Source organism: Chelonoidis abingdonii, chromosome 2 (genome assembly GCF_003597395.2).
Source record: "Chelonoidis abingdonii isolate Lonesome George chromosome 2, CheloAbing_2.0, whole genome shotgun sequence".
In the NCBI taxonomy this organism is placed as follows: domain Eukaryota; kingdom Metazoa; phylum Chordata; order Testudines; family Testudinidae; genus Chelonoidis; species Chelonoidis abingdonii.
In genome coordinates, this window is record NC_133770.1 from 781,540 (window position 1) to 802,525 (window position 20,986).

Genomic DNA, 20,986 nt, shown 5'->3' on the forward strand with positions numbered 1-20,986 from the left:
GGCACCCAGCCAACCCCAGTGGGACACTGCACGGCCTCTCCCGCCCTCCCTGCCACAGGCACCCAGCCAACCCCAGCATGGTATTGCACAGCCTCTCCCGCCCTCCCCACCACGGGCACCCGGCCAACCCCAGCGTGGTATTGCACAGCCTCTCCCACCCTCCCCGCCATAGGTACCCGCCCAACCCAGGCAGGGCACGTCACGGCCTCTCCCACCCTCCCCGCCACGGGTACCCAGCCAACCCCAGTGGGACACTGCACGGCCTCTCCCACCCTCCCCGCCACGGGCACCCAGCCAACCCCAGTGGGACACTGCACGGCCTCTCCCACCCTCCCCGCCACGGGCACCCAGCCAACCCCAGTGGGACACTGCACAGCCTCTCCCACCCTCCCCGCCATAGGTACCCGCCCAACCCAGGCAGGGCACGTCACGGCCTCTCCCGTCCTCCCCGCCACGGGTACCTGTCCTACCCCAGCGGGGCACAGCATGGCCTCGCCCACCCTCCCCACCACGGGTACCCGTCCAACCCCGGTGCGGCACTGCCTCCAGGCACCTGGCCAGCCCTGTCACCCACCCAGCCCCGGCGGGGTATTCAAAGGAATCCACCCCCCAACCACGGTCATAGCCTCACACAACGAAAGGCAAGCACAGCTGAAACCACAGCTACGGCTGATCTATGACTAAACCTGAGAGAGATTCTAGCAGGGCCCTGTCTGCAGAGCCGGGGAGGGGACAGTCACATACATCCTCCCGCTCACCCCCAGCTGAAGAGGAGTCGGTGGGGGGCACAGCCTCCTGCCCCCTAGTGAACCTAGGGCATACAGACTCTCCTGAACACTATTTCCCATTCATCCCATACAGCACTCAGCCAGCTGCATGGGCCTGTTTGGCAGCACCTCCCTGAGAGGCCCAGGGACACCACCCTGCAGCTACCCGACAGGTTCAAAGCCAGCCCTGGGCTCCGGACCCCAACACACTCTCCCAGCCTGCTAGCCTCAGGGAGCGAGGCACCACGACTCAGCCCAGGGGCCGTAGCAACGAGCCTCCCGGAAGACGGCCAGGATCAACATGAAAACCTGAGTGCTCTGCACCTCCCCTGAGCGGAGACTCCCGGCACGGTCTCACTGTCCCGTCTGGCTCTGTCTCGCCGACAACAAGATCCCAGGTCCAAATCCAGGGCTTTTGTCCAGCAGGCAAAGCGCAGATCCTAATACCTCACTCAAGTGGAACCTGAGACTCATTTGTTAAGGCCTCTCCTCAAGCCAGTTCTGCGAGGCCCAAACTGCACTGGGAGGTGCCAGGTAAGGGGGACTGTCAGAAACAGATAGTGGGACTTGACGGAACAGAAGTACTTTATATCTCTTTTGACTGAAAAGGGTTAATCAGTTCAGTGAGCCTGGCTGTCACTCGACCAGAGGACCAATCAGGGGACAGGACACTTTCAAATCTGGAGGGAGGGAAGTTTCTGTGTGTGCTCTTAGTTTTTGGTTGTTGTTCACTCTGGGGGCTCAGAGGGACCAGACGTGCAACCAGGTTTCTCTCCAATCTCCCTGATACAGGCTCTTATAAATTCAGAATAGTGAGTACTAGGGAGATCAGGCGAGTTAGGCTGATGTTTGTTTTCTTTATTTGCAAATGTGCATTTGGCTGGAAGGAGTTTAATTGTGTATTTTGCTGAAAGGATTTTAATTTGTACTTGTATACTTAGGCTGGGAGGGTATTCCCAGTGTCTATAGCTGAAAAACCCTGTAAAATATTCCATCTTAAATTTACAAAGATAATTTTTACTGTTTTTCTCTCATGCTTCCTTCAAGATTTTTCTTTAAGCCATTAGTTGTTTTTTTATTCTTGGTGAAGGACCAGGGACAGGGTGTCTGGATTTCCCAGTGAAATATGGTGGGGAGAAGGAGGAGAAAGGGGAGAGAGAAAGGTAATATTTTTCACTATTGTTAGGAATTATTTCCCTATCTCCAAGGAGAGGACCTGGATAGAGGGGGAAGACAAGGAGGAGGAAAGAGTTGAATTAATTCCTCTCTGTTTAATTGATTACAGGAGTTCAAACTACACTAAGTGATTTCCAGTGGGGACCCAGGGAGGGGAGCTGAGAGGCACGTGGGGGAAGGTTTTCTTCCTTGTTTTAAGATCCAGAAGGGTCCGCCGGTCTTGAGGCAGGTCCCCGCAGGCAACGGTTTATTGTGATGGGACCCAGAGCTGATACCAACGGCAACTTGATTGATTCTGATTGGTCCGGCAAGCGCGCTCACAAGTACTAAGCTGGTAATTAGCTTAGAGGAATTCATGCTGGTACCCCATCTTTTGGACGCTAAGGTTCAGAGTGGGGAAATATACCATGACAGGGACACATTCAATTAGTTTTCCAGTTAATGAGATTCTCTCCTACTGAATTAAATGGTGCAGGACTCAGATTCCTTCAACCCGAAGAGAGCAGCTGTTGCTGGACTTTACTCTTCAGCTCCTGTCTGACCCCACACCTCCACCGTGGAGAAATCCAGCTTCATGCTCTCTGGCTGCATGCTGCCTCTGGACTGGAAAGGGTTACGACACAGAACCCAAGCCCACCAGGATGCCCAGCCGCCCACTCTGGCCAATAAAGTCATCAAAACTCGAATGTGGCTGCTCGGCTGCTCGTATTATGGTGGAACCACTTCCTGTCTGTGCACCACACGGTCCTGTCTCCTTTCCCCAGCCGGGGGCACACAGCCCAGCCGCGTGCAGTACCGCTGCAGTGTCAGAACCAAGGCCACTGGCACCTGCCTGAACCACAGCTGGATCAGAGTTCTGATGCCAGGTCTTCTGGAGCAGTGTTTCTCTACAGCCAGTCCATGGATGGGCGCCTGTCCCTGAGATCTCCCGACACATGTAGGAAGGCAGCAAGCCCATCCCAGGTATCAGAAAGACTGAGAAACACAGATCCAGACGGATGGCTGACAACAGCACAGTCCAGCTGAGCGCAGAGGAAACAGGCTAAAGTCCATTAGGACCTGGAACTATTCAGCCTTCTGCTGCTCAACTGCTCACCAGCCCCAGCAGCTCTATTGTCCCAGAGTGACTCAGTGCTCAGTGAGTCAGCCTGCCACCTCCCACGTGCCACACTGCCTTAGCCTGACTCACTACCAGGCAGGGAGCTGCGCCCGCGGCTACACCTGCTGCCTGCTCCTCCAGGGCCAGTTTCTCCACTCACCTTCCAAGACTTCACGTGCGTGGGTTCCACAGCTACCCCAAACAAGAGCGCGCAATTCTGGGGAGAAGGAGCAGCATAAAGGCACCTATCCTGCAGCGCTCTGGGCCGAGGGAGAGACATGGACCTGACCCAGCTGTGCTCTAAGGTGGGGTTTCATCTGGACCAGCAGTGCCGCAGGGTCTGCCAGAGTCTGTACACAGCCTGAAACGGCAATTCAGAGAGGAGCGAACTGCTCCATTCATTTTGGGAGGGGGGAGGGTTAACGCCAATTCCCAGTCATAAGTTCAGTAGTGGCGTTGTTAATCCTCTCCCTGCTGGTCAAAGCGCGCAAAGAAGAGGAACACGCATGTCATGGGGATCTAGAAAATCCACCATGAATGACTGCTCAGTATGCGGTCAACTGAGTGGAGCCCAGGCTGCAAACAGACCATGGGAGAGCACCAGTTACCACTTTCTAACCTGACCCCTGCAGCCAACAAGCTACAGGGTAAGAACAGCGCTGGGGAGAGAGGGGGGCTTGAACCCCGCCAAAGAACCAAGACCAATACTGAACCCAATTACTTATGTGAAGAAAGGTGATACAATTCATATTACTGAGACCTGCTGGGAAATTCACGACTGCAATGTTAAGCCACTGGTCACCATCCGTTAAGGAAGGGCAGAGAAGGTAAAAGAGTTGGAGGGGGTTGCACACTACCATTAAAGACACCACTAGCTGTTCCAGCGTTATCAGTAACTCACTAGTGCAGAATCTGAAATGCACATGGATCAATGTGCTAACGAACAAAACCCAGGAGGGGACACATGCTGGGGTCTGTTATAGACCATCAGGTCAAATCAGAGAACAGGTGAGTTACTCCTTAAACACCCATCTGTAATCTGTAGAAAGAAAACTTGTATTTTATAGGGAACTAAAGCGTGGGAGGCATATGCTGGAGGTTTTATGCAGCCAGCAGTAAAACATCGTTGGTGCTTCAAAAATTATAGATAATCATTTTCTAACACAAAGGTATTGCAGCCAACACAGAATAATTATTTTAGACCTTATTATGTTGAATAACAAATTAATCACTGCACAGGAAGTTGGTTGTTGCCTAGAAACCAGTGATCATGACCTGATTGCATTCAATAGGGCAAACAGAGGACAGTCCCCATCAGTTCTGTATTTTATGTTATAAATATAAACATACATACACATTGTGCTTTAAAAGGGCTAATTTCCCAAAGTTAAGGAAAACTATAAGCTAAACTGATTGTGAGGAAACATTTCAACAGAAGACTGGGAATGAAGGCTGGGAAATCCTTAAAAAGAGTTTATTAGGTGGTGAAAAAGTCACAATTCCACAACTAAGAAAAAGAACATTGGCTAAAAGCTCACCTGGTTTAGAGGCAAAGTGAAGGCAGCAATTAGAAATAAAAAAGCAATATATAGCAAATATAAAAATGGGGAAATAGCATTAAATATAAATCAGAAGTTATGAAGTGTAGGAAATTGATATGGGAAGCTAAAAAACGTAAGAATGGCCATAGTGCAGGGTTTCTCAAACAGGGGTCACCGCCTGAGTAAGGAAAGCCCCTGCTGGGCCAGGCCAGTTTGTTTACCTGCCCCATCAGCACGTCCGACCGATCGTGGCTCCCACTGGCCGCAGATCGCTGTTCTGGGCCAATGGGAGCTGTTGGAAGCAGCGGCCAGTATGTCCCTCAACCCACGCCACTTCCAGAGGCTCCCATTGGCCTGAAGTAGTGAACCATGGCCAGTGGGAGCCGCGATTGGTCGGACCTGTGGACGAGGCAAGTAAACAAACCAGCCGGGCCCGCCAGGGGCTTACCCTGCACAAGCAGCGACCTGTTTGAGAAACCCTGCCATAATGGGTCAGACCAAACGCCCATCTAGCCCAGTATCCTGTCTTCCAACAGTGGCCAGTGCTAGGTGCTTCAGAGGGAATGAACAGAACAGGGAATCATCAAGTGATCCATCCCCTGTCGCCCATTCCCAGCTTCCGCCAAACACAGGCTAGGGACACTATCCTATCAGAAGAAATGCATGGCTGGCAGGGCTAAGGATGATAATGGGTTTTTTAAAATTATAATAGGAACAAAAGAAATCTCAACAATGGTATAGGCCCATTAAGAAAAAAGAGATGGCAATAATGATTGTTAATGATGCAGAAATGGTGGAAGTGCTCGATACATTTCTATTCTATAGCTGGAAAGAAGTAAGCTGATGTACTCATATGACATGGGGATGCTGAAGAACTTTCCAGTCCATTAGTAATTAAGGAGGATTTAAATGTCAAATAAAGACAAACTCTTTTTTTTTAAATGAGCAGGCCCAGATAACTTGCACGCAAGTGTCCTAAGAAGTTGGCTCAGGAGATCTCTGGCCCACTGATGTTAATTTTTATTAAATCTTGGAATACCAAGAACATTTCAGAAGACAGGAAGAGCGCTAACATTGAACCAACATTTCAAAAGGGCACAGGTTCACCTGGCATCAATCCTGGACAAAAAGCTTGGAAAAGCTAATACGAGATTCAATCAATAAAAAATTCAACAACAGGAATACAATTAATGTCAATCAACATAGTTTTATAGAAACTAGATCTGTCATACAAACCTTATTTCATTCTTTGAGGAGATTACAAGTTTGGTTGATAAAAGTAACTGCATATATGTAATAGACTTGACTTTTCCAGGCCTTTGACTTAGTACCACGTGACAGTCTGATTAAAAAATTAGCACTACATGATATCAATAGTGCATTCATTAAGTGGAACAAGAGCCGGCTAACTGATAGATCTCAAGAAGCAGTTTTCAAAAGGGAATGGTCATCAAATTGGGAGAATTAACAGTGGGGTTACATAAGAACGGCCAGGCTGGTCAGACCAAAGGTCCATCTAGCCCAGTATCAGGTCTTCTGACAGCGGCCAATCCTAGGTGCCCCAGAGGGAATGAACAGAACAGGGAATCATCAAGTGATCCATCCCATCCCCATTCCCAGCTTCTGGCAAACAGAGACTAGGGACACTCAGAGCACGGGGTTGCACCCCTGCCCAGCCTGGCTAATCGCCACTGATGGACCTATCTCATTTTTTTCTGTACCCTGTTATACTTCTGGCCTTTACAACCTCCCCTGGCAATGAGTTCCACAGGTTGACTGTGCGTTGGGTAAAGAAATACTTCCTTTCATTTGTTTTAAACCTGCTGCCTATTAATTTCAATGGGTGACCCCTAGTTCTTGTGTTATGTGAAAGGGTAAACAGCACTTCCTTAGTCACTGTCTCCACACCAGCCATGATTGTATAGACCTCTGTCCTATCTCCCCTCAGTCGCCTCTTCTCCAAGCTGAACAGTTCCAGTCTCTTTAATCTCTCCTTGAACGGAAGCGCTTCCATACCCCTAATCATTTTTGTTGCCCTTCTCTGCACCTTTTCCATTTCTAAGATATCTTTTTGGGGTGGAGTAACCAGACCTGCAGGCAGTATTCAAGATGTGGGTGTACCGTGGATTTACATAGTGGCATTACGATATTTACTGTCTTATTTTCTATCCCTTTCCTAATAATTCCCAACATTCTGTTCCCTTTTTTGACTGCCGCTGCACATCGACTGGATGTTTTCGGAGAACTATCCACAATGACTCCAAGATCTTTCTGGAGTGGTAACAGCTAATTTAGACCCCATCAGTTTATATGTATAGTTGGGATGATGTTTTCCAATGTGCATCACTTTGCATTGATCAACACTGAATTGCATCTGCCATTTTGTTGCCCAGTCACCCAGTTCTGTGACATCCCTTTTTAGCTCTTTGCAATTTGCTTTGGACTTAATTATTTTGAATGATTTTGGATCATCTACAAACTTTGCTTCCTCACCTTTTCCAGAACATTTATGAATCTGTTGAACAGCAGTGGTCCTAGTACCGATCTGCGGGGCACACCGCTATTTCCCTCTCGCCATTCTGAAAACTAACCACTTATCCCAACCCTTTGTTTCTTGTCTTTTAGCCAGTTACTGATCCACGAGAGCAGCGTTGTAACATGGGCGTGGCGAGTGGGGCACTTGCCTCAGGTGCACAAAGCAGAGGAGCGCAGCTCTACCGCCACCGCTTCTTTGGCGGCAAGTCCCCGAGTCCCTCTTGGAGGGAAGGACCTGCCACCGCTTCATTCATTCTTCAGCGGCGAGCCCTTCTCTCCGAGAGGGACTCGGGGACCCATCGCCAAAGAATAAATGAAGTAATGGCGGCAATTCGGCGGCAGGTCCTTCCCGCCAACAGGGACTAAGGGACCCGCCTCTTCCCGCCTCCGCTCTGCTCCCTCCCCCAGTGCCCCACCCTCATGCCGCCTCTTCCTGCCTCTGCTCCGTCCCCTCCCCCCAGCACTTCCCACCTAGCGCCAAACAGCTGATAAGCAGGTGGCTGGTGGGTACTGAGCACTCACAACTTTATTCCTGTGGGTGCTCCAGCCCTGGATCACACCCAGAGTCAGTGCCTATGGGCTGGGGGATGTCACACAGCAACTGGGGGCAGCGGGGTCTGGAGCACCATTGCACAAGCCTGAAGTTCCCACACAGAGACGTGAACCAGCAGCTGGGTCCCACCAACGTAAGACAAAAACATCCTCAACGATCCACAGCAACACACAAAGGCAGGCCTGAGGCCACAGCACCCCGGCCCTTTCCTCTAGTCACCGCAGCATTTCTATCACTCCCGTTATCACCAGATATGTCATCTTGGGAAGCCACTCGAACCCAATAGCACAGGGGGAGCTGGGCCTGCCAGGCCTGAGGGCAGGACTACACCTAACCACTGCAGCGGAGCAGCTGTGTCGCCGGAGCGCTTCCTACGCCAAAGGGGGGCTTCTCCCGTCAGCACAGGCACCTATGCTGACAGGAGAAGCCTTCCCAGCAACAAAGCGCTGTCTACACCGGGGCTAGGCTGGTGAAACGGAGGAGAAGCATGGGCCTGCCCTAGCACACAGCCCCTAAGTGCACACGTCTCTCCTGCCCCAAGATGCCACCAGCCATCTGCCCCTTACCCAGACCCGTTCCCAACGCCACCACTCTCCTTACCAAGCGCTTTCTGTTCATGCCTCTCAAGGCAGGGTCAATTCTGCAAGGTCCTGGGCATCCTCACCTCCCATAGATTTCAAAGCAAGACAGGGGCACTCAGCACCCTGCAAGATCAAGGATCCTTCTTCGCTAAGACAGAAGATGTCCAGAGAAAAGTGACCCCAGAGCTGCTGCCTTGTGCTCCTTCCTTTGCTCTAACGACTCCAATCCACCCCATCTGCACAGAAGGGCAGGTCAGACTGAAGAGCTGGTCAAGCCATTTCCTTCGGCTCCCCCTTTCCAGGGTCCCTGCACTGTCTCAGCATATATAGCCAAGAACTCATCGCCTCCACAGTGAGGTCTGATTTCCCCAAAGAGTGACGGACGTGCCAGGATTCCCAGGCCCACTCTCCCAAAGAGGATCCAGCCAGGACTCTACCACTAACTGTGTTCTGAGACCCTGAGTGACGCTTGCCTAGCTCACCTCCTCCAGCCATTCCCTGTAGTTTCTAAAGCCCTGGGAATGTAAAGGCTCCAGCAGGACACCCCTGGCAAGGTCATGGAATTAGCAGAAAAGAAGCTGGCTAAGCAGAACTCTCTCCTTCCCCGAGGGTGTAATCTACTCCAGGCCAATTCAGCTGAGCCAGGGAGCTCATCATACCAGAGCCAGGGACAGAAACCTGGGAGGAATCCCAGTCAACTTCAGATTTCTTTTCCTCTACAAGTGCCTTCCCCTGATGGCAGCCCTGCTCCATATTCTGCTGTGCAAGCCTGAGCCCCAGAAACCGCACATCCCATTTTACAAAGGCTGCTGAAAAATTGGAAAGGGTGCAGAAAAGAGCCACAAAAATGATGCGAGGGCTGGAAAAAAATGCCTTATGGTGAGACGGAAAGTGCTGAATCTGCTGAGCTTATCAAAAAGATGAGTGAGGTGACATGATTATAGCGAATAAGTACTTCCCCGGGGAGACAAGACCAGGTTCTCCAGGGCTCTGTAATCTAGTGGAGCCAGGCAGGATGAGAACTAGTGCCTGGAAGCTGAAGCCAGACATCCTCAACTAAGAAATAAGGCACAAATGTGTGACAGTGACAGTGATTAGCTACTGGAACAAGCGTTTCTCCATAGGGTGACCAGACAGCAAGTGTGAAAAATCGGGACAAGGGGTGGGGGATAACAGGCACCTATATAAGACAAAGCCCTGAATATCGGGACATCTGGTCACCCTATTTCTCCAGCTCTCGGTGTGACTAGGGCCCTTCTGGCAGATGGACTTGCCAAGGGCAAACAAATGATTGGGATCAGTACACAGGGAATTTGGTGAGATTTAATGGCCTGGGATGGGTCAGGCTAGGTGGTCTAACGGTTCTTTCTGGCCTTAAACGCTGTAAGTCCATGACTCGGCTGGGAATGAGGCCAAGCACTACGGCACAGTTCAGAGCTCACCTGCCCAAGAGAAACAAAAAGGACTGTGCAGCACCATGCATGCTCGGCCCAGTGCACTCAGCCCCAGCCTCCCTCCAGAGGCAGCCTGTGCACCAGCCTCCAGCAGGACAGAGGGAAGCAGTTTCCAGACCAACACCTTGACAACAAAGCCCTAACCAACGGGCAGGTGAACCACCTTCAGGTCTGTGGGAAAGGGCAGAGCACGGAGACACCAGCAAACCAACTGCAGAGCGCCTTGGGATGGAAGGCATCAGCGCAGTGCAAGCTCCGTTCTCACCTCTAAGGGGTCTCGCGCTAGTCCACTCCTGTGTCCCCTGCACTACTTCAGCCTTCCCTGAGCCTCTGCCCATCCCACTCACCCTGTTCCAGTGCTGGGTTTGTGCAGAACAGCTCAGTCCCAGACAGATGGTGAGCCGAGTCCCATGGGCCAGGGCCGGCAGGAAGGTCTCTTTCTCTCTCTCTAGCCCCAGCCCAAAGGCTCTTGTCCAGGGCCTTAAGACCTCATGTCCTGAAGACTGCAGTCTCCTCCCCTCACCGGCCTCGGTGCACACAAAACACTGCTGCGAAGATCAGTTTCCAGGCTCTTCATTCTGATCACACTATCCCCCATTTCATCCCTTCGCTGACCCCATCTTCTAACCCCTGAAGCCCCGGCCCTCGCTAGCTAGCAGCCTTTGTTTCATATTGGCCCTGTTCCTCTAACCCCATTCACAATGCCAGCTTTATGCACCCATCCGTCAGGGTCTCAGACAAACGTCTTCCAGGCCACCCTCTGCTAGGACTGCACATTCCAGTCCCTTCTGAAAATTCCTCTGTGTCAAGGCACTTCTTAACTCACCAGGTCAACCCGGGTACCACGTACCTATCACACGTATTAGGGGGAGCGGGGGGGAGAGCCCTTTATAATGAAAACACTAAGATCTGCAGCATAAAAATTCATAGCTTGTTTTTTCCCCAGGAGCTCTAGTGTCTCCATGGTTTGCAGCAGGACTCTGAAATCTCACTGCGAGACAGCCCTGAGGTCAGGGAAGAACCTTTTTCAAGCCTGCTGAAAAGCTATGCAGGTTTGCCAGAGCTATTGCAACTTACCATGTCCTGCCCGTGGCTCACATCATGCCACGGATGCTGGCAACACACCCAACACCCTAACCATTCCATAGCACTGCATACGCATACACAAGGAACTTACAATTTCAGTGTGCTCTGCACCCTCTTTCTGCTGCTGCCACCTAACATCGCCCTGACGCTCAGAGGCCAAAGTCTCTGCTGAAGTGCTGAACTTCCAGGGTTCAAGCGCTGATGGGGAGGGTGCTGGCCTGTGCAACCTTCACTCAAGGAGTTTAAAGCCAGCAGGCACCATTCGATCATCATGTCTGGCCTCCTGCACCCAGTGATTTCTGTATCAAGCCCAGAACTTCGGCTCGATCTAGGACACGTCTTTTAGAAAGACATCCCAGCTCAATGCAAAGCCCTCACGTGATGGGAGAATCCCCATATCCCTAGGGAACTGCTCCAATGGTGAATTCCCCTCACTGTTAATTCTGCCCTGTTCTGCATATACCTTGTGGTAGAGCTTTTGGGTCCGCCTGCCCTGCAAAAACCCCAAACCCACGGCAGTGCCCAGGTCAACTGACTCAGGACTCGGAACCCTCCTTCCCTGCTGCGTTTCAGAGCCCAGATTCCAGCTCAAGCAGGAAGCTCTAGCGCAAGCCCAAGTCTGTTGATCCAGCCTCAGAGACTCACTACCACAGGGTCTTTTTTTGAGTGTAGACAAACCCTTCAATTACTACTTTTCCCCAAGCGAATAAATGAAGGAGAGTAAGACAAGAATCTATAGGACCTCTCCCTTATTCAGCTCTGAAGCTGGAAGCCCTGTAGAGAATAAGGCAGGCACTGCAGGAAGAGAATGGGTGGCCTGGTGGCTAAGGCAGCTGAATACCACCAAGAAGAACTAGAGTCTAACCTTGCCTCTGCCACAGAGTTCCTATGTGATGCTGGCCAAGTCACTTAGCCAAAAGTTTAGCAGACGGCCACTTCCTGTGCATTCCTCATTTTCCAGATGCCCAGCATGAGAACTCTGGGACCTGACTTCGAGAAGTGCAGAGCAGTTGGAGCTGAAACTCGAGTCTGCTGCACCTGACAGATTTCGGTTTTACGTTTTTCCTCTTTCCAAAGAAATTATATTCAAAACATTCTGTTGAAAGACAATTCTGACAGAGTCTGTCTACACCGCAATCAAACACCATGACTGGCTCATTTCAGCTCCCTCTGGCTCATGGGGCTTCGGCTGCAGAGTTATAAAAGCTCAGAGTAGATGTTCGGGCTCAGAGACCCCACAAGGGGGGAGGGTCTCAGAGCCCAGCTGACACTGCCAGCTGCAGGCATTTTATTGCAGTGTAAGCATAACCAAACTTGCAACATGCAAAGCTGCAAACCAGGGGGACCCAGGCAACCTCATCACTGCTCCCTTGCGTATGGGCAGCCTCATTTTCAAGCATGTGAATTTGCAACTTTAACTGGTCAAATTTGCAAAGTTATACACCAGCTTGTCAGCACTTCTATTTGATGTAACACAACAGCTTCTGAGCTCCATATTCGAACAAGCCTGCAGAATGTTCTAAGCAGCTCTGGGAAGAACTCTGATGATTCTGATGAAAATCAGAAAAGGGACATGAAGAGCACATCCGGTCAGCACACCTGACAAGTTCAACCATCTCTGTCTACATCTTGTCTTCAGGCCAAAGAGCCACTCAATGGCAGCCATTAACACTTTCCAGCAGAACAATACCCCCATTTCAGCTCCTAATGCAGTTTTAAAATGTTGACAGTCTAAATGATTTCTCTCCCACAGAGAAAGGAAAGAAATAAGAACGCTGGAGGGGAAGAGCAATTGGGAGGGCACAGAGGGAAAGGGAGAGAATGGGGCACACAGAGTCCCTGGCATTAGGGGAAAGGGAGAGAATGGGGCGCACAGAGCCCCTGGCATTAGAGGAAAGGGAGAGAATGGGGCGCACAGAGAGCCCCTGGCATTAGGGGAAAGGAGGTCTGGGGGACACAGAGCCCCTGGCATAAGGAAACAGTGGGGGGGGGGGGCAGAGTCCCTGAAGTAGAGGGGGCTCAGAGCGGGGCACACAGGAGCTTGTTGGGGGAATGGACAAATGCCAGGAAACCTCGGTGTACACAATGTGCTGAGCCGACACAGGAACAAAGTGTGCAGCCAGCCAGCAACTTTCTTGGAACGTATTTTTGGACAGAATATCTTAATTCTTTGTAACAAAAGGAAAAAGGTAAAACCAACGGATACCAGGGGCAGCTGCCACCTCCCCCGCCCACCATGTGTCCCCAGCAGGCTCTGAATTAGGAAGCTTTGGCACCACAGCACAGCCTGCATGATGTGAATGAACAATTGAGGGGAGGGATAGCTCAGTGGTTTAAGCATTGGCCTGCTAAACCTAGGGTTGTGAGCTCAATCCTTGAGGGGGTCATTTGGAGATCTGGGGCAAAATTGTACTTAGTCCTGCTAGTGAAGGCAGGGAGCTGGACGCAATGACCTCTCAGGGTCCCTTCCAGTTCTATGAGATAGGTATATCATCTAGGGAATGCAGTTTGGGAGCAATCTTCCCTATTTTAATATATGGAGATATACATCTATCTCATAGAGCTGGAAGGGACCCTGAAAGGTCATTGAGTCCAGCCCCCTGCCTTCACTAGCAGCATCAAGTCCTGATTTTTGCCCCAGATCCCTAAGTGGCCCCCTCAAGGATTGAACTCACAATGTTGGGTTTAGCAGGCCAATGCTTAAAACACTGAGCTATCCCTCCCCCCAACAGTGGACCTGCCAGACTGGATCAGACCGGAAGTCCATCTAACCCAGTGTCCTCTTCTGCAGAAGACGGTGCAGGAATCCCATAGTGGTAAATGCGGGGGAATGTGCCCTTTGCATAGGTCTCAGCGTGATCGGTCCTAGTTTGAAACTGACTTAAACCCTGAAGCAAAATGTTTAATGTCCATTCCAATATCTGTGGTCATTAACTATCACAACTCTGAATATTCCTGGTGGAAATAAGGTGTAAAATTGTAACAGTGAGAGCAACTAACCATTGGAATAGCTTACTAAGAGTCATGGTGGATTCTCCATCATTGACCATTTTTAAATCAGGATTGAATGTTTTTCTAAAAGGTATACTCTCAGAATTATTTTTGGGGAGTTCTATGGTCTGTTATATAAGAGGTCAGACTAGATGATCACAATGGTCCCTTCTGCCCTTTGAACCTGGCAGATCCAATAGGCAGCAGGTTTAAAACAAACACAAGGAAGTATTTCTTCACCCAACACACAGTCAACCTGTGAAACTCATTTCCAGGGGATGCTGTGAAGACCAAAAGTGTAAAGGGGTTCAAAAAAGAACTAGATCAGTTCCTAGAGGATAGATCCAACGATGGCTATTAGCCAGGATGGTCAGAGACACAACCCAATGCTCTGGGTGTCTCTAGCCTCTGACTACAAATGCTGGGACTGGACAACAGGGGATGGATCACTCGACAACTGACCTGACCTGACCTGCTCATTCCCTCTGTAGCACCTGGGACTGGCCATTGTAAGAAAACAAGGTACGGGGCTAGATAAACCATTGATCTGACCCTATCTGACCATTCTCATGTTCAGTGTGATCATCTAGTCGGACCTCCTGCACAACAGCAGCCATAGGATGTCCCTGAATTAGCTCCTTTTTGGACTAGAGCAGAACTTTTAGAAAAAATCCCATCTTGAATCTATCACTCTAATCCTTAAATCATTCTCCTGGCTCTTCTCTGAAGCCAGTGCAATTTATAAACCTCCTTCTTAAGCCATGCACCTCAGACACTGTACTGCACCAGTGGTCACCCCAGTGAGACCTGCGTTCCAGCCCCAGGTCATGTAGCCCCTCGGTGGGGGATGGCTTTGCGGCTGCGAAGGGGACACACTTGACCCCAGTTGGGAGAAGCAGAAAGTCCCAATTCTGATGTGTCTTTGCTCCAGGGGGTTTTGGCCCTTGTTGTGTCCCAAGCGGGGGCAGGCCGCTGGACCCAAGTTCTGTGTAAAGGGGGTCAAACAAGGGGAGCCTGGCCCAGCTGTCCTCCATCCGTGGGGGCAGAGACATCCCCCCGAGGCTATGGGCTGAGTCTGGGGTGACTGGGTGGGAGCCAGCCCAGCCCGGCACTCTCCTCCCCAGCAGCTCTGGTTACAGCTGGGCTGCATTTGGGTTTCCAGAGCAGCGAGCACTGGTGGCAGCAGCCCAGCCGCAGAACTTCAGGGGTTGGACACATGCCAGAGCGAAGCTGTGACAACATACACCACAGCAGGGAAATGGCAAATTTCTACAGTTTACAGCCCAGACAAGCCTAGATGGATTGTCACGGGCCCTGCAAGCCAAGGACTCATCTCCAGCTGACACTCCTCTGCTGGGAACAGCCAAAGATCTGCTGCCACTAACGGAGGTGGGCCAGTTCTCAGGGAGTCACACTTTGGGCAGGCTGATGAGAGGGGCTGCTGCCAGCTTCCCCAGTATCTGTCAGCCTAGCTCTGCGTTGCCCCCCTTCCCATCACCCTTGGTTTATTTTATCTGCCTATTTCTCTCTCTTTCAAGCCTCAGTTCCTGGGGCAGGGGACAGGGGAAGAACCCAGTGCACTGACAGTACTATTGGAAGTGATTTACTACTAGTAAAGAGTGGACAAATTCTTCTCATTCAGAACCAGGTGCAGATTTGAAACCAGGTATCCTCCGGTCAGAAGGATGATCAGCTCTGTCCCCTGCTAGGGGACTGCACAGCAGGGCCAGCTTTAGGCCAATTTGCCCGATTCCCCGGAATCGGGCCCCGCACCGGCGCCTGTTTAATTTTTACTCACCCAGCGGCACTCCAGGGGTCTTCGGTGGCACTTCGGCAGAGGGTCCTTGAGTGCCACCAAAGACCCGGAGCGCTGCCAGGTGAGCACGAATCGGGCCCCGCACTTGCTAAAGCTGGCCCTGCTGCACAGTCCCCCTACAAGACCCAGGCTCCCAGCTCCGGGACCCTATGCTGGGAACTCACTGATAGAGCTCAGGCTGAACAAGGACGCAAGTAACTGCAACCTAGATTGACACAAGACAATACTCCGGACAGTTTCTTTATTTAAATGAATCGGGGGGAGGGTGGGGCACTAGGCAGAATCAAGACAGACCTGGGGCCTCTGGGGGGACCAGTTCCACAGCTGTGCTACCAAGCGGCACGTGAGACGCTCCAGCAGATTCCTCAGGCAGAATAACGAGCCTCTTTGTGGGCAGAGGTCTGAATCCCCACGGTCAAAATCAACCAGAGCATGGCCTCATTGCCCAGCCTCCCCCGCCTACTAGACACAACTCAATGGCCAAACTCCCAATGCGTACTCTCCCTACCACTCCCACGCCCCATTCCCGCAGTCAGCTTTGCGTGCTCTGATGCAGTTCCTAGGACCAAGCTCCCCAGCTCCCACAGCTGGTAATACACAAGCCTCCTGGAGAGCAGCTGTGACAGCACGTGCTGCAAATACTGGAGGGATAAACAAGCCTGGAACACATTGGGCACCAGCTAGCTGAGTGCACCTGTCCAGCAAATGCACGCCTGGCCGTCGCAGCTTCTTGCAATCACCCCTGGGAAACAGCCATTGCCACCTGCTTTTCCCTGTGAGCACGCAGACGAGCAGCCCCTACCCCTGCCCTCTACCAAACACAAACACACGTCCCCACTGGAACCTATGCCAATTGGGCAAAGACTGGACCATGCACTACCTCGTGCACAGGGCCGACTCTACAGTTTTCATCACCCCAAGCAGCATGCCGAATTGCTGCCGCCGTGGCGGAGGCTCTTAGGGCGGCAGGTGCGTTTCCACGGCGGTGGCAATTTGGTGGCAGCTTCTATGTTTAGCCGCGGACAGCTAAACATAGAAGCTGCTGCCAAATTGCCGCCACCACGGAAATGCGCCTGCCGCCCTAAAGGCACACGGACTGCCCCTGCTGTCCGCGGCAGCAATTCGGCACACTGCTTGGGGCGGCGAAAACACAAGGACTTCCACCCCTTGCAGATTGCTGCCCCAAGCACCAGCTTGGAACGCTGGTGCCTGTAGCCGGCCCTGCTCAGGTAGTAACCCTGGCAAAAGTTGCTAGCTCAAAGGAGCTTTTATTAACACAGATCATCCAGGATGATTGTTGCTAATGAGCTGCCTCCCCCGCTACCTGCAGGGGATCTGAGCTTCCTGCCCCCCACCCCCGACCCGACAGTGCAGGATTAACAAACACCACACCCGTCTGGTCAGTCCCAAAGTGAAGGGATCCACCCAACCACACCATGGCACGACTCGGGTCTCCAGACCCCCAACTTCTCCCCTTCACCTCACACCACAGACCCATGGCTACTTCGCACGGGCAAACGGTGCCCCTTTCTCAGCCTTCTGTCTGGGGGGCCTCGGGAGGGAGAAGTGACCTACTCCCATTTCCCAGCCAGCACAGGGCCACAAGGACTTCAATCTAAACTGAGCAGTGGACAGAGAAGAGACACAGGGACTCTGAAGGTGAGAAGAGCCCAGGTCCACAAACAGTCTTCCCACAATTACAGAAATCTGTAACCATCTGACCCACTTTGGCCACCCAGGCATCTGCATGCAGGGGGGTCAGAGCCACCACCGCAGGTTCACTGTAGGGGGTTGTTATGGCTGAAGCCAACAGTGAATCTATAGCAGGCTCTGTTCTGGGGAAAGACTCGCTGTTACTAGTGGCTTCCCCCAACCTTTGGCTTGTAAGGGCACAAGCAACCTCCTCTGGCAGTGGCCCTTCTACCAGCCCTCAGCCACCTTACTGGGGGCAGCGGCAGAGAGGGCACCAGTCCCACTCAAGTATACACATGCCCTAAGCAAAGCCTGGGTCTCAGGAGACGATTCTTACATCAGATCGTCTCCTCTCATTAATAAACACCAGGGCTGAAACACAGGGGGGCTCTGTGACGTTCAGTAATTGATTAATCACAAGCTATCTGCAGAGCCAGGGAGAAAACACACCATCTCTCCCTCCCAGCAGCAGGGGCTCCATTTTCTGCAGCAGCCTCGCAGCTCTCTCCTGCCCAGGGGAAGCTGAGTGGGCAGGCGGAGGCAGCTCTTTAGAGGAAGGATCTGATCGCACTTTTCTAAGGTACTTTGATCATGTCTAATCAGACACTGCAAACACAGCAGAACAAGGAGCAGAGGATGAAGCTCTGCTCCTTGGGAAGAAGACAAAACACACACAGGCAGCAATTCTGACAGGCACAAAACGAAAGCAGCAAGAATGGGCAAGACACCCAAACATTTCCCTCGCCTCCCAATGGCAAGTTCAGGGGAATTAGTGGGTCCCAACCCTCTGAGCACTGGCAGCACAGAGCCGGGCAGGAAATGGCCTGACAAGCATCCCCACAGAGAGGCCGAAGCGCACCAGCCACATCCATCCCTAGGACTCAGGGCCAAGGGGCAGCCAGTCCCGGCAGAAACCACCAATGGGTCTGACCCCCTCTCACCCATGCCATGGCAGATCAGACAGCTGAGATCAATGGGGATTAACCAGTGTTGCCACCAGAATCGGTCCCAACGTCTCTGGAGAGTGAAGCCAAGTCAGTGCAAAGGCCAAAGGAACCCAGCATCCCTCCCCCTCGGTCCCCGGTCAGGAAGACAAGCCCTTCGGAAACAAGTCAGACTGCAGGGGAGCTCTGAGCAGCTGCCCCATGCGTCCTGGCTCCTCCCTGGAGAGCAGCTGTCACCACACCACACCCGGGGCCCATCCTTCCTGAGGAACCCCAACCAGTGCTGGGTTTACAGTGGTGCCAGTGGCACCACGGAGCCAGACCCGTGCACTGAAGGGGACCCAGCTCTGCTTGCACTGTGCTGAGACCCTGCCAGTCCGGCTCCAGGCAGCCTCTGCTTCCCATCCCCTGTGAGGCCCCATCTGTCCCCCTGGAGCTGAGCCACTTGGGACTGGTGCAGAAGCCTGGACAGGCTCAGCCAGTTGGGGGGTGGGAACAGTGTGGGGGGCTTACCTGGGCCCCTCCAGACAAGTGGGTCCTGAAGGACCAGCCCTCGTTGTGCTGCCAGCTCAGCCCAGCAAACAGAGTTATCTCCCAGAGAGCCAGTGAGTGCGGTCGGGAGTGGGGGACTGGGTCTCTGGAGGGCCTGGGGAGTGCTGCTGGGCTGTGAGGGGGTGGGAAGATCTGTGTGTTGGGGCAGTAGGGAGTGGGGGTTCTGTGTGAGGTGGTGGGGCTGTGAGCGGAGGGGGGTGGCAAGGGTGCTGTGCAGGGCAGCTGTGCAATTGTGGCAGGATCTGGGGGAGGCACTTGGCATAGCAGGTCGGGGCGGGTCCTGGTCATAGGGAATCAGGGGGGTGGCATGACATGGGCCACCCCTGAGGGGAAGGGATATGCTGGCAGCACAGGGCCTGGCAACTTCCCATTTGTAAATAGTGCCCTCGCATTGGGCGGAGCAGGGCTGCCCTTGCCATGCCCCTGGCCCCTCGCTCCAGGGACTCCCACACTATGCTCCATTGCCCCTCCCCCGGGGGGCTGTGGCAGGGTGCTGGTGGAGAAGCCCTTAATCAGCTCCTGCCACTCCAGCCCCAATCAAAGGGAATGGATTGGGGACAGGTGAATAGTCCTGTGCCTGCCTGGTAACGGGCCACACCTGCCAGCCTCATTAACCCCGGGTGATAAAGGCTGGCGGAAAGGGCAGGCACAGACAGAGATGGGAGCCTCGCAGTCTATATCTGGCCAGGCCTGTTGCAGACAAAGTCGCTGTGAAACCTGTATCTAGTTGGGAACTGGTGGGGCTAAAGGGCAGGGGTGCTGCACCACACTGGAGTGTCCCTGACTCACTAACAAGGGAGGCCCAGGAGCCGAGTCCCCAAGGGCATAGCATGAACCGCATTACAGGGGCCCACAAATGTGTTTGGTGCCAGGCTCACAGCAGGTTAATCCATCCCTGGCCCCAGCACAACATAGTCCAGTCCCCAGACCCAGAGGGGCTCCCCACAGATTCCCAGTCCCATTTGAGCTCCTCCTTGGCAGAGACTGGACCCTGTTCACGAGGCACCCCATTCTGGGAGTCCCTTCCCTGACCCCCACCAGCTCTGCTTTCAGCTCAGCCCCAGCAAGGCCGAGGGTGGAAGGGGCCCAGTCTCGCCAATCCCAGCACTAGCGCATTTGTTCCCAACTCAAACGCTTGGAGACCTGGTTCTCGGACCGGGTCGGGGCCTGTCCCCCGGGGCCAGCACCGTCCCTCCTCAGCTACTTCAGTCTCTTCCTTGAGAGGAAGATCTCAGATCTGACTGGCCTCCCTGCCTCAAGTGCCAGTTTGGCCCATGCGCCCCCTGGCTCTGTACCCCTCAACCCCAGCTCCGTGCCCCCCAGTCTGTACCCCCAACCCCAGCTATGTGCCCCCCAGCTCTGGTTCTGTAGCCCCCAGCTCTGGGGCTCCCTAGCTCTGTTCCCCTCGGCTCTGGCTCTGTACCCCCTGGCTTGGATCTGCGGCCCCGGCCGGGTTTGGCCCATGCTCCCCTTGGGCAGAAGGGCAGAGCCTGGTTCGGACCGCATGCCCCCTGGCTCTAAACCCCTCCAACCCCAGCTCTGTGCCCCTCAGCTCTGGCTCTGTGGCCCCCGGCATGGTTTGGCCCATGCTCCCCTGAGAGGGCTGCACAGAAAGGAGGTACCACGTTCCCCAGCCCGGCCCGCTCGGTTCGGCTCACGCTCCTCCTCCGGCCCGGCTCGGTCCGCCCTACCCCTCGGGCCCGGCTCGGCTCACGTTCCCCATCGGACCCGGTTGGGTTCGGGCCGCCCTCCCGCTCAGGCCCGGTTCGGTTCGGCTCGGCTCACGTTCCCCCTCGGGCCGGGCCCGGGCCGGCCTGGTTCGGTTCGGTTCGGCCCGCCCTCCCTCGGACCCGGTTCGGTTCGGCCCGGCTCGGCTCACCCTCGATGGAGATGACGTGCTCCCGAATCTGACTCTGCAGCCCCAGGTCCTCCACCCGCTCGATCAGGTCGTAGATCGCGTAGATGTTGGGATGCACCGACTCGAAGCGGCCGATCTCGGCGCGGATGGCGGCGGAGTTGGAGAGGCCGAACTGCGGCGGGGGCGGCCCGGCCTGCGGCTGCCCCGAGGAGCCCGGCCCCCGCCCCGGGCACCCGCCGCCCGCGCCGTGAGCCGCGCCTCCCCGCCGCAGCCATGAACTTCCAAGCGGGGCCCGGGCAGAAGCCCCAGCAGCAGAGCCGCGGCACGACCGGCGGGCCGGT

The 20,986-nt window shown here is 53.6% G+C and overlaps 1 protein-coding gene across 1 annotated transcript in view; it reads right to left on the reverse strand.

Annotated features, from left to right (window-relative positions):
- AGAP3 (ArfGAP with GTPase domain, ankyrin repeat and PH domain 3) overlaps positions 1-20,836 on the reverse strand; it is a 223,517-nt gene extending 202,681 nt beyond the window's left edge. The window contains exon 1 of the mRNA XM_032796630.2: positions 20,667-20,836. The gene's annotated coding sequence lies outside the window, so the exon portion shown is untranslated. The remainder of the gene's footprint in view (positions 1-20,666) is intronic.
- Between the last annotated feature and the right edge of the window lie 150 nt (positions 20,837-20,986).